The following is a 17,255-nucleotide window of genomic DNA, read 5'->3' as shown; positions in this document are numbered from 1 at the left end:
CACCCTTCTAGCACCCCAAATAATAATAATGGTATTTGTTAAGCACTTACTATGCGCCAAGTGCTGGAACTCACCCTGTCCTCTCTTCTCCAGTCACCAATGCTCCCTTTCCAGAGGTCTTCCTTGTTTTCATTTACATTTTTAAATCTTATTTAGTCTCTGTAAGCACTGTCGGAGCCCACTGTCCCTCACCCCCTCAGACCCCAGAACTGTGATTGGCCCATAGATTTTTCTTTTTAGCAAAGGTTTTACTTTGAAACTTAGTAGCTGCTTGCCATGAACCCTCCCTGCTCTTCTGCTGCAGCCAAAGCCGGGGGAAGGAATGGTATGTGGGGGAACATCTGGAGTCTTTCCAAGCCTCCTCCTCTTCCTCTGGTGTCTGCCTTCCCCTCACCCCATTCTATTCCGACCCTGGTCCCCTAGCCTAGGATGAGGTGGGGAGTGGGGGGCGCTGAAAGCCAGGGAAAGGGAAGACAGGTGGCGGTGGCCAAAGCAGCATGGCCTAGTAGATAGAGCCCGGGCCTGGGAGTCAGAGGTCATGGGTTCTAATCCCACCTCTGCCACCTGTCTGCTGTGTGACCTTGGGCAAGTCACTTCACCTCCCTGTGCCTTAGTTACCTCATCTGTGAAATGGGAATTGAGACTGTAAGCCCCATGTGGGATAGGGACTGTGTCAAACCCTATTTGCTTGTATCCACCCCAGTGCTTAGAACAGTGCCTGGCACATAGTAAGCACTTAATAAATACCATTATATGTTTGGTTTCTTTTTAAAAAAAAGGGTCCTGCTTGGGGCCGGGCATAGCTAGCAGCAGAGGGGGTGAGCATCAGAGAAGGATTTACTCACCTGGCAACTCCTAAAAGTGAGAGAGCCAAGCACAAATCTCTTTATCAGGAAGTTATTTCTTCCAGGTTGTCTTGGGTGTGATTTGAGCAGTTGTGGAGCTGGTTCATCCCTATTAGCAAACACCACATCTGAATTCTGGCTGCACGGAAGGCACTTGTTCTTGCTGGGTTTTTTTTTATGCTGGTCCCCCAATTATATCCCTGTGACACTGGCTCTGCCATCACCCTTTAACTCTACTTGCTGGCAACCATGCTGGAGCAGCTTGGCTAGGCTCAGAACATAGTGATCTTTAGGATTGCTCTACACTTGTTTACTGTTTTTGGCTGAGGTTTATGAGCCATATTTTATAGTGACAGCTCAGAAAGGACAAGATTCTAACCAAATCAAAGATTAACAGCAAGCATTTCCCTGTACCCAGAAAACTATCAATCAATCACTACATCACTGGTATTCAGTGAGGGCTTACTATGTGAAGAGCACTCTATTTATTATTATTATTATTATTATTGTTGTTATGGTATTTATAAAGCATTTACTATGTGCCAAGCACTGTTCTAAGCACAAGGGTAGATACAAGGTAATCAGGTTGGATATAGTCCCTGTCCCACTTGGGGCTCACAGTCTCAATCCCCATTTTACAGATGAGGTAACTGAGGCACAGACAAGTGAAGTGATTCACCCAAGATCACAAAGAAGACAAGTGGCGGAGCCAGGATTAGAACCCAAGACCTCTGACTCCCAAGCCTGAGCTCTTGCCACTTGTCCATGCTGCTTCTCTGTAATAAGCATTTGAGAGAGTACATTACAACAGAATTAGCAGATACGTTCAAGCTTTGGACTTCTCAAAATACCCCAGAAGACTCCACATTACTTAACAGCAACAAAAAAAAGTCATTCACTCATTCATTCATTCAATCGCATTTATTGAGCGCTTACTGTGTGCAGAGCACTGTACTAAGCACTTGGGAAGTACAAGTTGGCAACATATAGAGACAGTCCCTACCCAACAGTGGGCTCACAGTCTAGATGGGGGAGACAGAGAACAAAACATATTTACAAAATAAAATAAGTAGAATAAATATGTACAAGTAAAATAAATAAATAAATTGAGTAATAGTCATCTATTATCAAATGAAACACAACAGCAATGCTACATTTAATTCAGAAATGTTGCTTCTTTCTCAATCTAAAGGGACCAAATGCAGAAAGACCTTCAAGAGTTCCCACTGAAATGTGAAAGATATTAACAATAAATGCAGCAGAACTTACCAGAATTTTCTCCAAGTATCACAAATTTTTATATACACCACATTTCTTCTAAGCAGCTGTAAAACCGGTTCTGAAAAACAAAAACAAAGAAAAGAATCGTTAACATGAAATACTTTGAGATGTGCTGTTTATTTGGTTTTGGTTCTGAACCCTTCACCAAAAATCCTGGGTGAAATGGATCCAAATTTTTGAGGATTGTAACTAAAATCTATCAAAACATTTCAACATTTGATAAAGAATTCCTCTTTGCCCTTCAGAGATGGATTAAACCAGTCTGCGATGGAAGGTAAATCATCTACGTGATTATGGAATAGGACCAGAATTAAAATTCATGGGGATTACGTGAACTCTGTTATACACTTGGGTCAAGCAGAATGGATTTATGGAATCATGTTGGAAACCCCGTCCAACAAGATTTTGTTTTTTAATTAAACGGTGGGAGTCCTGAATTTTTCTGTGGCTTTTGTCAAACAAAAAGAGAAAGAGAAGACTACCCTTAAGATGGAGAGAGCCACGAGGATGGTTTTCCACTTCAGGGCTGATTCATCCTGCTACATGTTTATGAGTGAATGTTTTTCCTAAGTGCTGATGGCACGTCAGGCTCGGCTACTGGTAGCCCTAGGTGGCCCCTGAGAACACCAGTCACTGAGAGGCACGTGATGTCACAGGCCCTGTTTTGTAGATGTACGCTGAGTTTGCCTGACTCTAGAGTGTTTCTCTGAAGGATCCTTAAATCCATATTATTAGGGCCTTTGTTAAGCACTTACTATGTGCAAGGCACTGTACTAAGCACTGGCCACCGAGGCAGGTTGGACTCAGTCCCTGTCCCACGTGGGACTCATAGTCTTAATCCCCATTTTTACAGATAAGGAAACTGAGACACAGAGAAGTTACGTGACTTGCCCAAGGTCACACAGCAGACGTGTGGCAGAGCCGGGATTAGAACCCATGTCCTCTGCTCTATCCACTAGCCAGCTGCTTCTCCATCAGCCATGGTCCCAGAGACCTTACATTCTCTCCCAGATCCCTGTGAGTATGGATGCCAAATCTGAGCTGCAAGGAGTTAAGGCAGAGAAGACTGGGCATTTGAAACAAAAGTGCTGGACATATAGACACCCAGTTCTTTACTCACACCAGAGAGTCCATCATTCAGTTGATAATATTTATTTAAAACCTATGCGCAGAACATTGTACTAAGCCTTTGGGAGACTATGAAAAATTAATAGATAATTTCCCTGCCCTCAAGGAGCTTACAGTGTCACAGGGAGACAGACACTAAAACAAAATAAGAGGCAATAAGAAGGAAGAAGGAAAAGGAAACACATTTACATGAATTAGTTCTTACATAATAAGGCATGTAAATAATGTACATAAGTGGTGTGGGAAACTGGAGTACTTAAGTTCTTAGATGATGCAGAAGGGTTCAAGTGTCAGTTGTGGGGGATATGAACAGAGAATTAGAAATTACTCAGGAAAGCGCTCCTGGAGGAGGTGTAATTTCAGAAGGGCTTTAAGTAATAGGAATAATGATAACAATAGTAATGGTAATTTTAAGAGATAAACTATGTGCCAAGCACTGGGGTAGATACAATACAGTCATAGTAGACACAGTCTCTGTTCCACCCTGGGATCACAGTCTAACAAGGAAGGAAAATAGGTCCTTAATTCCCATTTTACAGTTGGGAAAATTAATGCATAGAGAAGTGAAGTGACTTGCCCAAGGTCACATAACACGCAAGAGGTGGTGCCAGGATTGGTGCCCCAATTTCCTGTCTCCCAGGCCTCTGGTTTTTCCACTAGGCCATGCTGTGTCTTCCTGGTTTAAAGATGGGTAGAGCTGTTGTCTGCTGAATTTGAAGACGGATGGAATTCCAGGGAGCAGTTAGGGTAGGAGCAAAAGGTCTCACAAGGAAGAGACAAGCTCATGACATAGTGCATTAGATCGAGAAGAATGAAGAATTTAAGCCGGGGTGCTGTGGGGGAAGACGGAGGATAAGAAGGAAAGAAAAAGCTGATCGATTGCCTTGGAGTCAACAGCCAGGAGTTTTTGCTTGATGCCAAGGAGGAAAAGGTAATCACTGGAGTTTTGTGAGGAAATGTCTGCAGAAAACTGATTACAGAAAGGATCGACTCAAATCAATCAATCAATAAGTGTTATTTACTGAGTGCCTAGTACAGAGCACTATACTAAGTACAAGAGAGTTAGTATTCATGATTCCTGCTCTCAAGAAGCTTAAAATCCAGAGGGGATACAAACATTCAAGTAAATTACAGCTAGAGGAGGCAACAGAGGAGTCACAGTGCAAAATGGATCAGAAAGGAGAGGACTGGAGAGAGGAATTGCATTCATTCATTCATTCAATCATATTTATTGAGCGCTTACTGTGTGCAGAGCACTGTGCTAAGCGCTTGGGAAGTACAAGTCGGCAACATATAGAGCGGTCCCTAACCAACAACGGGCTCACAGTCTAGAAGGGGGCTGTCAGAATAATCCAGTTGGGAAGTGACCAGTACCTGAACCAGCATGGAAGCTGGTAGGATCAATCAAACAATCAATGGTACTTATTTATTCATTCACTCATTCAATCAATCGAATTTATTAAGTGCTTAGTGTGAGCAGAGCACTGCACTAAGTGCTTGGGAAAATACAACAATAAAGAGTGGCAATCCCTGCCCACAATGAGCTCACGGTCTAGAGGCGGGGGAGACAGACATCAATACAAATAGACATCAATGTAAATAAATAAAATTACATATATACCTTTAGTGCTGTGGGGCGGGGAGAGGGGGGAAGAGCAAAGGGAGCAAGTCACGGAGATGCAGAAGGAAGTGAGAGATGAGGAAAAATGGGGTTTAGTCTGGGAAGACCTCTTGGAGGAGATATGCCCTCAGGAAGGCTTTGAAGTGGGGGAGAGTAATTGTCTGGAGGATTTGATTAAATGCTTACTATTGTGAAGAGCGCTGTACTGACTCCTTGGAAGAGTAGAATACAACAAAATAAGCAGACATGCTTTCTGCCCATAATGAGTTTACAGTTTGGATGAAAAGGAAGGACCGGATTCTAGAAATATTGTAGAGAAAAACAACATGATTGGGTGACACACTGAATATGGTGGGGAGTGAGAGGGAAGACCAATAGTGCTGTTACTGAGAGCTTACTGTTTGCAGAGCACTGTCCTAAGTGCCTGAAAAAAGATACACAGGTGACAGTTGGACAAGACTGTAAGCTCGTTGTGGGCAGGGAATGTTTCTGTTTATTATTCTACTGTACTCTCCCAAATGCTTAGTACAGTGCTCTGCTCACAGTAAGTGCTCAATAAATACAATTGAATAAAGGAAGGAATGAATAACGCCAACTTCTGAGGTGTAATGGAAAGTCAGGTGGAGGAGAAGGTGTGGGAAGGAAAATGAGTTCAGTTGTGAGCGGGACAAATGGGCTGGAAATCAGAATGTCTGATATAAAACCAGACAAATAGTCACCTGATGTTCTGTCTTACGGGCATACAATGTAAGACTATTAAGAAAAGAAGGATTAGAAAGGTCATGCATTTGAACCTATAACTTACATTTTACGGCTACCTAAATTTTCAATCCTTCTCACATAACACTGCTCTTTTTTCCTTCCCACATGCTACATGATTTTTTAATCTACTGAAATATGACAGAATGTGATAGCAGATGGGAGTACTGTATAAAGATTTTATTTTCTGATTCAAGTAATTATGGTATTCAGGACAATCCTAAATAAGAAATGCTTTACAGGCTTGGCCAAAACTGCTCAAGTGTTTAGTACCGTGCTCTGCACATAGTAAGCTCTCAATAAATGCCATAGATTGATGACCATACACATAGTCAATGGAAGGTGACCATCCCTTCCCAATATACATTTATAACCAACTATAATTTTTTATGGCATTTGTTAAGCTCTTCCTGTATGCCAGATATTGTTCTATGCGCTGGGGCAAATACAAAGTAATCAGTCCCTGACCCACATGGGGCTCACAGTCTTAATCCCCATTTTACAGATGAGGTAACTGAGGTTCAGAGAAGTGCTTTGTTTTTTGGAATTTTTTAATGGTATTTAAGTACTTACTAAGTGCCAGGCACTCTACTAAGCTCTCGGGTAGACACAACCTAATCAGATTGGACACTGTCCCTGTTCCACATGGGGTTTACAGTCCCCATTTTACAGATGAGGTAACAGTCACAGGAGTGAAATGATTTCCCCAAGGTCACACAGCAGACAAGTGGAAGAATCAGGATTAGAATCCAGGTCCTTTGACTCCCAGGCCCATGCTCTACCCACTAGGCTGTGCGGCTTCAAGCTAAGTGACTTGCCCAAAGTTATTATTCATGTATTTCCATGTACAGAGGTTCCCACAGCTCTATGCGCCAGACTCATCCTTACTCATTCTAGACTCCTGATAAGAACTGAGTTTCTAATTAAGGCTGAAAAGCCCCAAATGGTGGTTTTCTGGCCTGTTTGCTCAATGAAGCCTGTCATCCCAATTCTTGTCTCCACTAAAATTCCTGTCCCCTTTTCATTCTTGCACACAAAATGAATAGTTGTTATATATGTCCATGCTCTGTTACTGACTTTAAAGTAATTTCCGCTTTGGGCATATTTGCTTAAACACTTATATTTAGCCTCTTCTCAACAATTCTCATTTGCAAAGAAACAGGGTCTTGGGCTGCTGTTTTTTTTCCACCAAATCCCTAAGAAAATCCTCTGAGAAAGGTGGGAAATTTATCCCCCGGGACCAATCATAAAGTAAAGTGGTTAATGTTATACTGCAAATTTGTGTTTGTGCCAAAACTGGTATTCTGAGCTGACTTCGAAAATCTGTTGCCTGTCCCTTGCCCTCAATGACCTTCCCAAAGACGCTGTTACTTTTTATGCTACTGCCCAGAGCTGCTCCTATGCACAAAATCTAGAAACAAAGCTTCCAAAAACAATCAATCAACTGATGGTATTTACTGAGCGCTTACTGTGTGCAGAGCACCATACTAAGCACCTTGGGAGAGTACGACACAAAAAACTTGGTAGGTGCATTTTCAGACTACAAACAAACCTTCCAAAATTTATATTCTCGACTAAAAGACAAACCAACTAGATGATTTGAACTAAGTTAACACTAAGCTCCTCGGATATCATTTCCTACAGATGATGGGAGCCCCATAGGGAAGATAATCTGTGATATTTATGGGTGAATAGACAAAGTTCAGAGTACCTGATACACTCTAAAGGAAGGTCACCAGGACTCTCCGCTAAAGCATTAAAACACAGTCAAGACAAGTGGAACTCCTGGAGTAGGACGCCAACTCCACAGAGCTCTGTGGGTGATACCCCACAGCCCCATCCTAACAGGAAACTCAGACCATAATCTTCAGTCTCAGTGATGAATGGGCATATATCCGTGAAGCTCCCTGCCAGGCAATCATGAAAACACTTGGCATGACCTGCAAAGTCAGGGAGATTGGTGTCATGCAAATGACTCAGAGATTTAGAAAGTCTGCCTGCAACAAAATGCTGACTTAGGTTGCCTCAAGAGCCAGACAAAAGTGAAGTTTACAGAAACCTGGATCACAAAGTATCAATCCAATTAAGGAAAAAACACGAGAGTTGGTGGCATGCGGGGACAAAAGTCAGCCAAGGCTAGGTCATCCTCCATTAATAATGGTACTGTTAAGCACCAAGACTGCATTAAGCACTGGGGTTAAGCACTGGGGTGAGTCCCTGTCCGACATGGGGCTCACAGTCTAAATAGGAGGGAGGAAGATTTAATTTCCATTTTACAGATGAGGAAACTGAGGCTCAGGGAAATGAAGTGACTTGCCCAAGATCACAAAGCAGGCAAATGGCAGATCCAAGATTAGAATCTAGGTCCTTTGATTCCCAAGGCCGGGCTCTTTCCACTAGGCCGCACTGTTTCCCAACCTCCATGAAATCAAGAACTTCTTTGGTTCATTAAATATGCCATATAGCACTGTACATGCTATTACTGCACCTCTGTAGATCATTCAATCAATCAAATTTGTGCATGCAGAGCACAACATAATGAAGTGGTAGAGACATTCCCTTCCCACAACCAGAAGCAGTGTGGCCTAGGAGCCAGGGCCTGGGAGCCAGAAGAACCTGGGTTCTAATTCCAGCTCTGTCACTTGTCTGCAACTCACTAAACTTCTCTGTGCCTCAGGTACCTCATCTGTAAAATGGGGATTAAGACTGTCAGCCCCACGTAGGACATGGACTGTGTCCAACCTGAATGACTTGTACCTACCCCAGTACTTAGCTCAGTGTCATGCACGTAGTAAATGCTTAACAAATACCATAAAAAAACCCTAGAGAATTTTGGCAGTAGATTAAAGTGAGGGTTGAAAGAACTTTAAAAAAATGAAACACTTCACTCATTCAATCGCATTTATTGAGCGCTTACTGTGGGCAGAGCACTGTGCTAAGCGCTTGGAAAGTACACTTGTACCGCTTTTAATTTTTAGTATTGAAACCTTTGTGTTGAAGCTCAGCCTGCCATTAGGTGACTCTCATCAGGAGGTGTATTGCTCATTTTTATACTTACTTACACTGTACTTCAGAGAGTTACAGTAAAGAGAATTACCAAACTGTCATTCATTTTTGCAGCATTTACCACTAGAGGAAACTGCATACACCTGTGCATAGCATTTTAATGAGAATTCTTCCGCTATCCTTATTTTTGAGTGATCGATATTTACTAATTTCTAACATGCTTTTTTATTGCTTTCAGTGAAGTTCTGCCTCATCTTTGGGAATAATGTGTTGTACTTATAAGAAAGTACCCAGGCTCTCAGTGACCAAAATACCATAACAAATTCACTGCTTCAAAATTCCCATGCCAGTAGATAATAGCTTCTCTTAAGGTAATCCATGTTAAGATGACATTGATAAAGAACAATTCATTCCCCTACAGAACTGACTAACATTATCCTCTGGAGTCGGTGGCCTCCGCTACTTGCAATTTATTTTAATGTCTCTCTCCTTGCGCTAGACTGTAGGCTCCTTGAGAGCAGGGATCATGTCTACTTTATCTATTGTACTCTCCCAAGCACTTAGTACAGTGCTCTGCATAAAGCAAGGGTTCAATAAACATCCCCGATTCAGTGATTGATCTATTGTTCAGAGTGGTGGGGTGTTTTGATATTTTTTTCCACCTCCAACATATTCCTCACATTCTAAAAGAGGTATTTTTCCTAAAGGTCAAATGAAAAACAATCAATTTGGGTTCCTTGCAAGGCCAAAGCCACCGCTGGTACATAATCTCGGACTGCTTCAGTGTAACTTTGAGATAGCTGCTATTTCACACCCAGCTCATGACTGTGCAAGTGAAGGCTTGTCTATCGTGATGCCGGAAAAAGCCCAAAGCCCATTAAAACAGCCAAATGCACAAAGCACCAGTAGGAAGACTCTTTCTTCTCCTACTGAGACAGTCTTCTGTTTACATTAACATCCAAAATCCACATAAGAAAGGGGACAGTCATACAAATGTCACCCTCCAAAGGCAATAGTTTTGTTCTTAATCCCAGCTCTTTCACTGATTTTATCAATGACCCTGAATAGGGTTCTACTTACCTCTCTGGCTTTAGGTGACTCATTTATGAAATATAGCCCTGACCTATTTTTCAGTGGCATAGTAGGGTATAACTATGGAATTTGTACAGCTGCTCAATGCCAGATGCATGCTAAATATTAATACTGTATCGGTTCTGTCTCCTTCCTTGGAGAGTTATGTACTCGCTCTATAAAGGAGCAGTGGAAAATGAGCTCTGGAACTAATTCATGGAAATGAATATTCCATATCCCTTCATTACTCCAAAAGTAATAACTGCAGAAATGAAAGCCAATGACTTTTTTTATGAATGAGAGCCTGAGGCCTCAGATAAATCATAAGAAAATTTCATAAGGCTTTGTTCTTGGTTGGTTGCTGGGATACTGCACAGTGTCATCGAAAGGAAAATATTTTGACTTAGCACACATAGTATTATAAAATCTAGTTGAGTCCATTCATTATATTTTACTTCTGGTAGGATGATTTAAAAAAACCCACCACAACAAAAGAGAAAACAGTCCACTACGGTGCTTCGTCTAGTAAAGGAAGGAGAATTTACTGGATGAAAATATTCTAAAAAACATTCAGAGGTTCTCTGAAAGACATAAGCTTCATCTCAGAGGTATATATACACAATGCCAAATATCTATTTCTTGAAATTACCCAAAGGGAGGGTGCACTCAAATTACTGAACATGAGCTGCTCTTACACCTTCCTTAGGATGATTTGTGGGTTTTATTAGTCTAAGGTTTTCACCGGAGGTTCCCTTTTACCTAGGTAGAATGAACATTATAGGCTGGCAAATAAAAACAACCCATCCCCTAACAATTTTGTTTTTAATTAGTCTCTCTTCATTTGAGGGTAGATAGGATAATAAAATAAATGAGATATAATATAGAATCTTAAGACCTAGCATTATTAAAGTGGCTGCCTTCTTCCAGCAACTAGAGATACTATGCAAGTGTGCAGAAAAGTGAGGCAAAATAAGGTTTCTTTAGTCAATTTATGTCAGTAATTAAAAAAAAAATTAATGATATTTGCTAAACTCTTACTACGTGCCAAGCACTATACTGAGCACTGGGGTAGATACAAACAAATCAGGTTGGACACAGTCCCTGTCCCACATTGAGGCTCACAGTCTTAATCACCGTCTTACAGATGAGGTAACTGAGGCACAGAGAAGTGAAGTGACTTGCCCAAGGTCATATGACAGACAAGTGGCAGAGCCAGGATTAGAGCCCAGGTCCTTCTGACTCCCAGGCCCGTACTCTATCCACAAAGCCACACTGCTTCCCACTCTACTAAGTGCTTGGGAGAGTATGAGTTAACTCTGTTATATTGTTATACTGTATTCTCCCAAGCACTTAGTATAGAGCTCTGTACACAGAAAGCACTCAATAAATACAACTCCAAGTGCTTGGAGGTGGGGTGAATGTTCAATAGGGTCCAGGGGAAAAAGTACAGGCTGGGAACTGGGAAGACCTGGGTTCTAATCCCAGCTCCCCCCACTTGTCTGCTGGTTGACTTTGGGCAAGTCACTTAACTTTTCTGTGCCCCAGTCACCTCATCTGTAAAATGGGAATTAAACCCTCCTCTCTCCAATTTAGACTATGCACCTCATATGAGACAGAGGCCATAGGGAGAGAAGCAGCATGGCTCATTGGAAAGAGCACTGGCTTCGGAGTCAGAGGTCATGGGTTCTAATACCGGTTCTCCCACATGTCTGCTGGGTGACCTTGGGCAAGTCACAACTTCTCTGAGCCTCAGTTACCTCATCTGTAAAATGGGGATTAAGACTGTGAGCCCCATGTGGGACAATGTGATCACCTTGTACCCTCCCCAGCACTTAGAACAGTGCTTCGCACATAGTAAGAGCTTAACAAATGCTACTATTATTATTATTATTATTATTATTATTATTATTATTATTTCCAACTAGATTATCTTGTATCCATCTCAGGGCTTAATACAGTGCGTCACAAAAGTAAGTGCATAACTTTTAACTTTCACCTCAAGCCCCTCCATCTCTTCCCCCTAATGACCTGGCCACCTATTTTATTGATAACATTAATGATACTTGTTAAGCACTTACTATGTGCCAAGTGCTGTTCTAAGCACTGGTGTAGATACAAATTAAGCAGGTTGGACATAGTCCCTGTCCCACATGGGGCTCACAGTCTTGATCCCCACTTTATAGATAAGGTAACTGAGGTTCTGAGAAGTGAAATGACTTGCCCAAGATCACACACGTGGTGGAGCCGCGATTAGAACCCAGGTCCTTCTGACTCCCAGGCCCATGCTCTATCCACTAAGCCATGCTACTTCTCTGAAAACATTAGATGAGATCTCCCTAAAATCTCCAGTCTCCCGCTCCTCCTGCTTCTTCAATGACTAGCCTGGATTTTCCGGCTGTATCTCAAAAGGTGATCTCCCACCTGCTCTCAAAACCTACCCTCTCCCCCTGAACCTCTGACCTCCATTCCCTCACACCTTATACAAACACTTCCCCCATCCTTTACTGCCATCTTCAACCATTTATTTTCCAATGGCTGCTTCCCCACCACTTTCATGCATGTTCATGTAACCCCTGTCCTGAAAAAACCCTCCTTTGAGCCCACAGCTCCCTCTAGTTATTGCCCCATCTCCCTCCCACCACTCCTCTCCAAATGCCTCGAGTGAGTTTTCCACGTCCTCTCCTCCAGTTCTCTTCTGACCCCCGCCAATCTGGCTTCCTTCACCTTTCGTCCATGGAAACTGTCCTCTCTAAGGTCACCAATGATCTTCGTCTTGCCAAATTCAATGGCCATTACTCCATCCTCATCCTTCTTGACTTTCAGCTTCCTTTGATACTGTGGACAACTTGTACTTCCCAAGCGCTTAGTACAGTGCTCTGCACACAGTAAGCACTCAATAAATACGACTGAATGAATGAATGAATGGACAATACCCTTCTCCTTAATACATTGTCTAACTTTGGTTTCCTCCTATCTCTCTGGCTACTCCTTCTCAGTCTCTCTTTTATTTTAATGGTATCTGTTAAACACTTACTGTTTGTCAGACACTATAGTAAGTGCAGAAATAGATGCCAGATCAACAGGTTGGACATGGTCCATGTCTCACATGGCACTCACGGTCTTAATCCCCATTTTACAGATGAGGTTACTGAGGCACAGAGAAGTTAAGTGACTTGTCCACAATCACACAATAGACAAGTGGAGGAGTCAGGATTAGAACCCAAGTACTACGGCCTGCCCTCTATCCACTACGCAATGCTGCTTTTCTTCCTCGGGCTCCTCCTCTGCCTCCCAACCTCTGACTGTGGGAGTCCTTCAAGGCTCAGTTCTGGGTCCCACCTTGACAACTGCAAGTGCTTAGTATAGTGCTCTGCACACAGTAAGCACTCCATAAATACGATTGAATGAATCAGCCTCCTCGTTGACTCCCTGCATCCTGTTTCTCCCCTCTCCAGTCATTCAGCACTTAGAACAGTGCTTCACACATAGTAAGCGCTTAAACACCATCATCATCATTCATTAATTCATTCATATTTATTGAGTGCTTACTGCGCACAGAGCACTGTAAGCACAGAGCACTGTACTAAGCACTTGGAAAGTACTCCAGTCCTTACCTCATTCTGTTGACTGGATCAATTTTCTACAAAAATGTTCAGTCCATGTTTTCTCAACCCCCAAGAACTCCAAGTGATTGCCTATCTACCTCCGCATCACACAGAAACTCCCTACCATGGTTTTTAAAGCACGCAATCACCTTCCCCCTCCTACCTCACCGATTCCCTACTACAACCCAACTCTCTCATTTCGCTCCCCTAATGGCAACCTACTGTTTCCTGATCTCATGTATCTCATGACCAAAGCCTTGCCCATGTCTTTCCTCTGGCCTGGAACTCCCTAAAGTGCCATCAACCCGAGTTGGGGGATGAAAGGGAATTGTGGGTGACCTTGGCTCCTGGGCCCAGGCTTTTTGTCTGTGGGGGCTGGGGAGGGCAGGAGTGAGAACGATTCCCGCCATAACCTAGGGTGCTTTCCTGAGGACATCGCTAGTCCTCCCAGCCCCCTCCTCACTTGCTCTTCCAATAAGGAAAGTGGCTATAAGGTGGGGGAGGGAGAGGGTTATTAGGAGTTACTCCCCCCCCCCCAACCATTTTAGTGACACCCCTCAGCCCAGCAATACAGCATCCTGGTTAGTAAATACTCACATACATCCACACCCACATATAGGTGCGTCCAAGTCACCTGATACAGAGAGATTTTTGACTTTCCATTTCACCTAATCTCCCAATTGCCTCCAACATCAAACCCACTTTCTCTCCCCTACTTAATACCTGCTTGAGGAGCCGGCTGAGGCCCGCTCAAACCAAAGGCCTGAACTGTCTCTTCATTATCCCAGCCAAGGATTTACTTCAAGCAAATGCCTGTCACAGATATTCCAGCCAGGAAAATCACCTCCAGGCACCTTTGTGATTTGCACTGAGACCAAACAATGGATCTTGGAGGTAACTCTATGGCATCTGTCTGATTCTACATACCGTAAACAGGCTTCTGAGCAGATAAACCGAGAGGATGCTGAACTGGGAAAGCAACTTCACAGACAAGTGCACATCACGCAAGGGAACTGCTATCCGACGATGACCTCACCCAACTTTGAGAATCTACAGGATTGTCGAAATGGATGAAGTTTGGATTTTGGATGAAGTTAGGAAAATCCAAACCCCCAGTAAACGTTTAGGCTTTGTTTCAATTTTTTAAAAAAGCAGATGAACTTATAAATATGACTGAAGGAGACCCTAAACAGGAAGCAGGGCTTAAAGGTGTGAAGAGTGTTAAGAGACTGTTTGCCAGTTACAAGGTATTTTAAGAAGAAAGAAGGATGCTTCTTCATAAAAGTTACTAAGCCACTACGTCAGTCAGCAGAACATGCTTCTACTTCTGCAGCCCCTGCTAAAGACTTATAATCACTCTTTAATTCTGGTCTGTGTGACCTTGGGCAAGTCACTTAATTTCTCTGTGTCTCAGTTACCTCATCTGTAAAATGGGGGTTAAGACTGTGAGACTCATGTGGGATGACCTGCTTACCGGTATCTATCAGCGCTTAGAACAGCGCTTGGCACATAGTAAGCGCTTAACAAATGCCATTATTACTACTGCTATTATTAGTAGTAGTAATAATAATAATTACTCAGTGATTTGATATCAAGATAACTTTGATCAAGATTAAACAATCATTTAGTGACGTTTATTATTAGACTATATAGCACATGAAGGAATTTTAAATTATTTTTCCAAATGTGCAAGAATAGATCCTAATTCATAACATCTAAATCTCCCCATAGTACTGCCTTTCTAGATTCAGCCCCATTTTCTAAGGAGCTATAACTTGGTTATAACTTGGGGTTTGGCCAGTATTCCCTTTTCTGTTTCACCCAAGGCCTATTCTACTTCCCACCTTAGGTTCTACAGCATACGTTTATGTCCCAAAATCCCTAAAGGGGAAAAAACAAAAACAAAACACTAGTTGGCTGAGGTGTGCGTCCATGAACTATCTTCCAACAGTACAGAGAAGCAGCGTGGCCTAATGGAAAGAGCAGAGGCTTGGGAGTTAGAAGGACTTCTTTATTATTAATTTATTTTTTATTTACATATACTCATGTCTGTCTCCCCCTATGGACTGTGAGTTCGTTGGGGGCTGAGAATGTGTCTGTTTATTGTTGTAGTGTACTCTCCCAAGCGCTTAGTACAGTGCTTTGCACACAGTACACATTCAATAAATATGACTGAATGAATGAATGACCAGAGTTCTAATCCTGTCTCCACCACTTGTCTGTTGCACGACCTTAGGCAAGTCACTTAACTTCTCTGTGCCTCAGTTGCTTCATCAGTAAAATGGGGATTAAGACTGTGAGCTCCATGTGGGACAGGGACTGGGTCCAATCTGATTAGCTTGCATCTACCCCAGTACTTAGAACAATGCCTGGCACATAGTACATCAAACAATCAATCAACCAGGTGTCTTTACTGAGCACTTGCTGTGTGCAGAACACTGTACTATGTGTTTGGGAGAGTACAATACAACACAGATGGTAGACACATTCCCTGCCCATAACAAGCTTACTGTCTAAAGGGGGAGACAACAGTAATATAAATAAATTATGGATATCTTATAAAGTAGGGATATGTACAAATTATGGATATGTAATTTAATGTGCTTAACAAATATCACAAAACAATAATTATAGTGTCAGTGACCTTTGCTTAGGTCTGATCAGTTTGTGTGAGCTATTTAGTACACTGCAAAGATTGCAGATTCCAGCCTGAGTCAGGTGATACCTTACAATGCTATTAGAGGGCTTGTAATGTGCATATACTATGAAGTGTTCTGTAATTATGCTAATTTTAATAGTTTCAAAAATATTTTGAATGTTCACTGAAGTCCTCCAAATATGAGTCATTTTTACTAAGCTAAAAAGCTTCTGAGAAGAACACTGATCCTGTATTATGGGGTTTACGTGGTCTTTGAGTCTAACAATGCTGTTATTTTTTTTAGGAGTTATGCACACATCAAGGAGCAAATAAACTCCTCTGTCTTGGTGGAGCCTTAAGAAATTACTTATAATAATGTAAAGAGATTTCGACTTTCTTTTCAAAGGAATGAAAAATTCCCCTGCAAGCACCACAAATGGAAACAGATGCCCCCAAAGGAAAGAAAACAACGCCAACTATGCATTGGGTCCTTAACACCAACAATGCATTGGGCCCTTAGATAAAATCTGTACTTTATTTTCCCTAACCAATTAAAAGCTCAATAAAGAAAAACTCAACATCCTCAACAAAACTGGAAAATGAAGGTCCACTGAAGTGGTGACTGAATGTAGGAGTTTGTATGAACTTTCTGAGACACTTCATTACTATCTGAGAAGAAAACTGAGAATACAATGTGACAGAACTGAACCCCTCCAGATTTTAATGAATAAAATGAAAATAACAAAATTAAGAGCAACCGTGGCATACACTGGGCTTACTATAATTGAAAAGGTAATGGCTGCTACTGTGTTTCTTAAGCTAATCATTTTACAGTTTCTAATTTTACAAGGGGTAAAGGGGTATTAAGCCAATTGAATGACTTCCAAAAGTACCCAAGAAAAAACCAAAAAATTAATTCACAAGATTCTTTTGGGGTGATCAAAGTTCTAGATTTCTTGGTGAAGGCTCTAAATTTACTTTTGGCACATCCTTGTAAAATCGTATTTGTTAAGGGATTACTATGCAGCAGGCACTGCATAACCAAGTGTTATAACATTTTCAAGTACTGTATTTTTCCTCTTCAAATTTTTCATCTGAAGCAGAATAGCCCTGACACACATTAAAAGTGTACTAAATACACTTTACAATTAGAGAAAGAGCATGGCCTAGTAGAAACAGCACAAGCCTGGGAGTCATAGTCATGGGTTCTAATCCCAGCTCTGCCACGTACCTAACTTGCATCTACGCCAGAGCTAAGAACAGTGTTTGGCACATAGTAAACGCTTTACAAGTACCATAAT

At 42.0% G+C, this 17,255-nt stretch overlaps 1 protein-coding gene across 6 annotated transcripts in view; it reads right to left on the bottom strand.

The window, feature by feature from the left end:
* The window catches only part of FYN (FYN proto-oncogene, Src family tyrosine kinase), a 267,959-nt gene that overhangs the window by 165,393 nt on the left and 85,311 nt on the right, over positions 1-17,255 (bottom strand). For all 6 annotated transcript variants that reach the window (XM_038760925.1, XM_038760919.1, XM_038760918.1 and 3 more), the window contains one exon: positions 2,115-2,184. The gene's annotated coding sequence lies outside the window, so the exon portion shown is untranslated. The remainder of the gene's footprint in view (positions 1-2,114; positions 2,185-17,255) is intronic.

The sequence above is a fragment of the Tachyglossus aculeatus genome, chromosome 19 (genome assembly GCF_015852505.1).
Source record: "Tachyglossus aculeatus isolate mTacAcu1 chromosome 19, mTacAcu1.pri, whole genome shotgun sequence".
NCBI lineage: Eukaryota > Metazoa > Chordata > Mammalia > Monotremata > Tachyglossidae > Tachyglossus > Tachyglossus aculeatus.
This window is presented reverse-complemented; position numbering and strand designations above follow the sequence as displayed.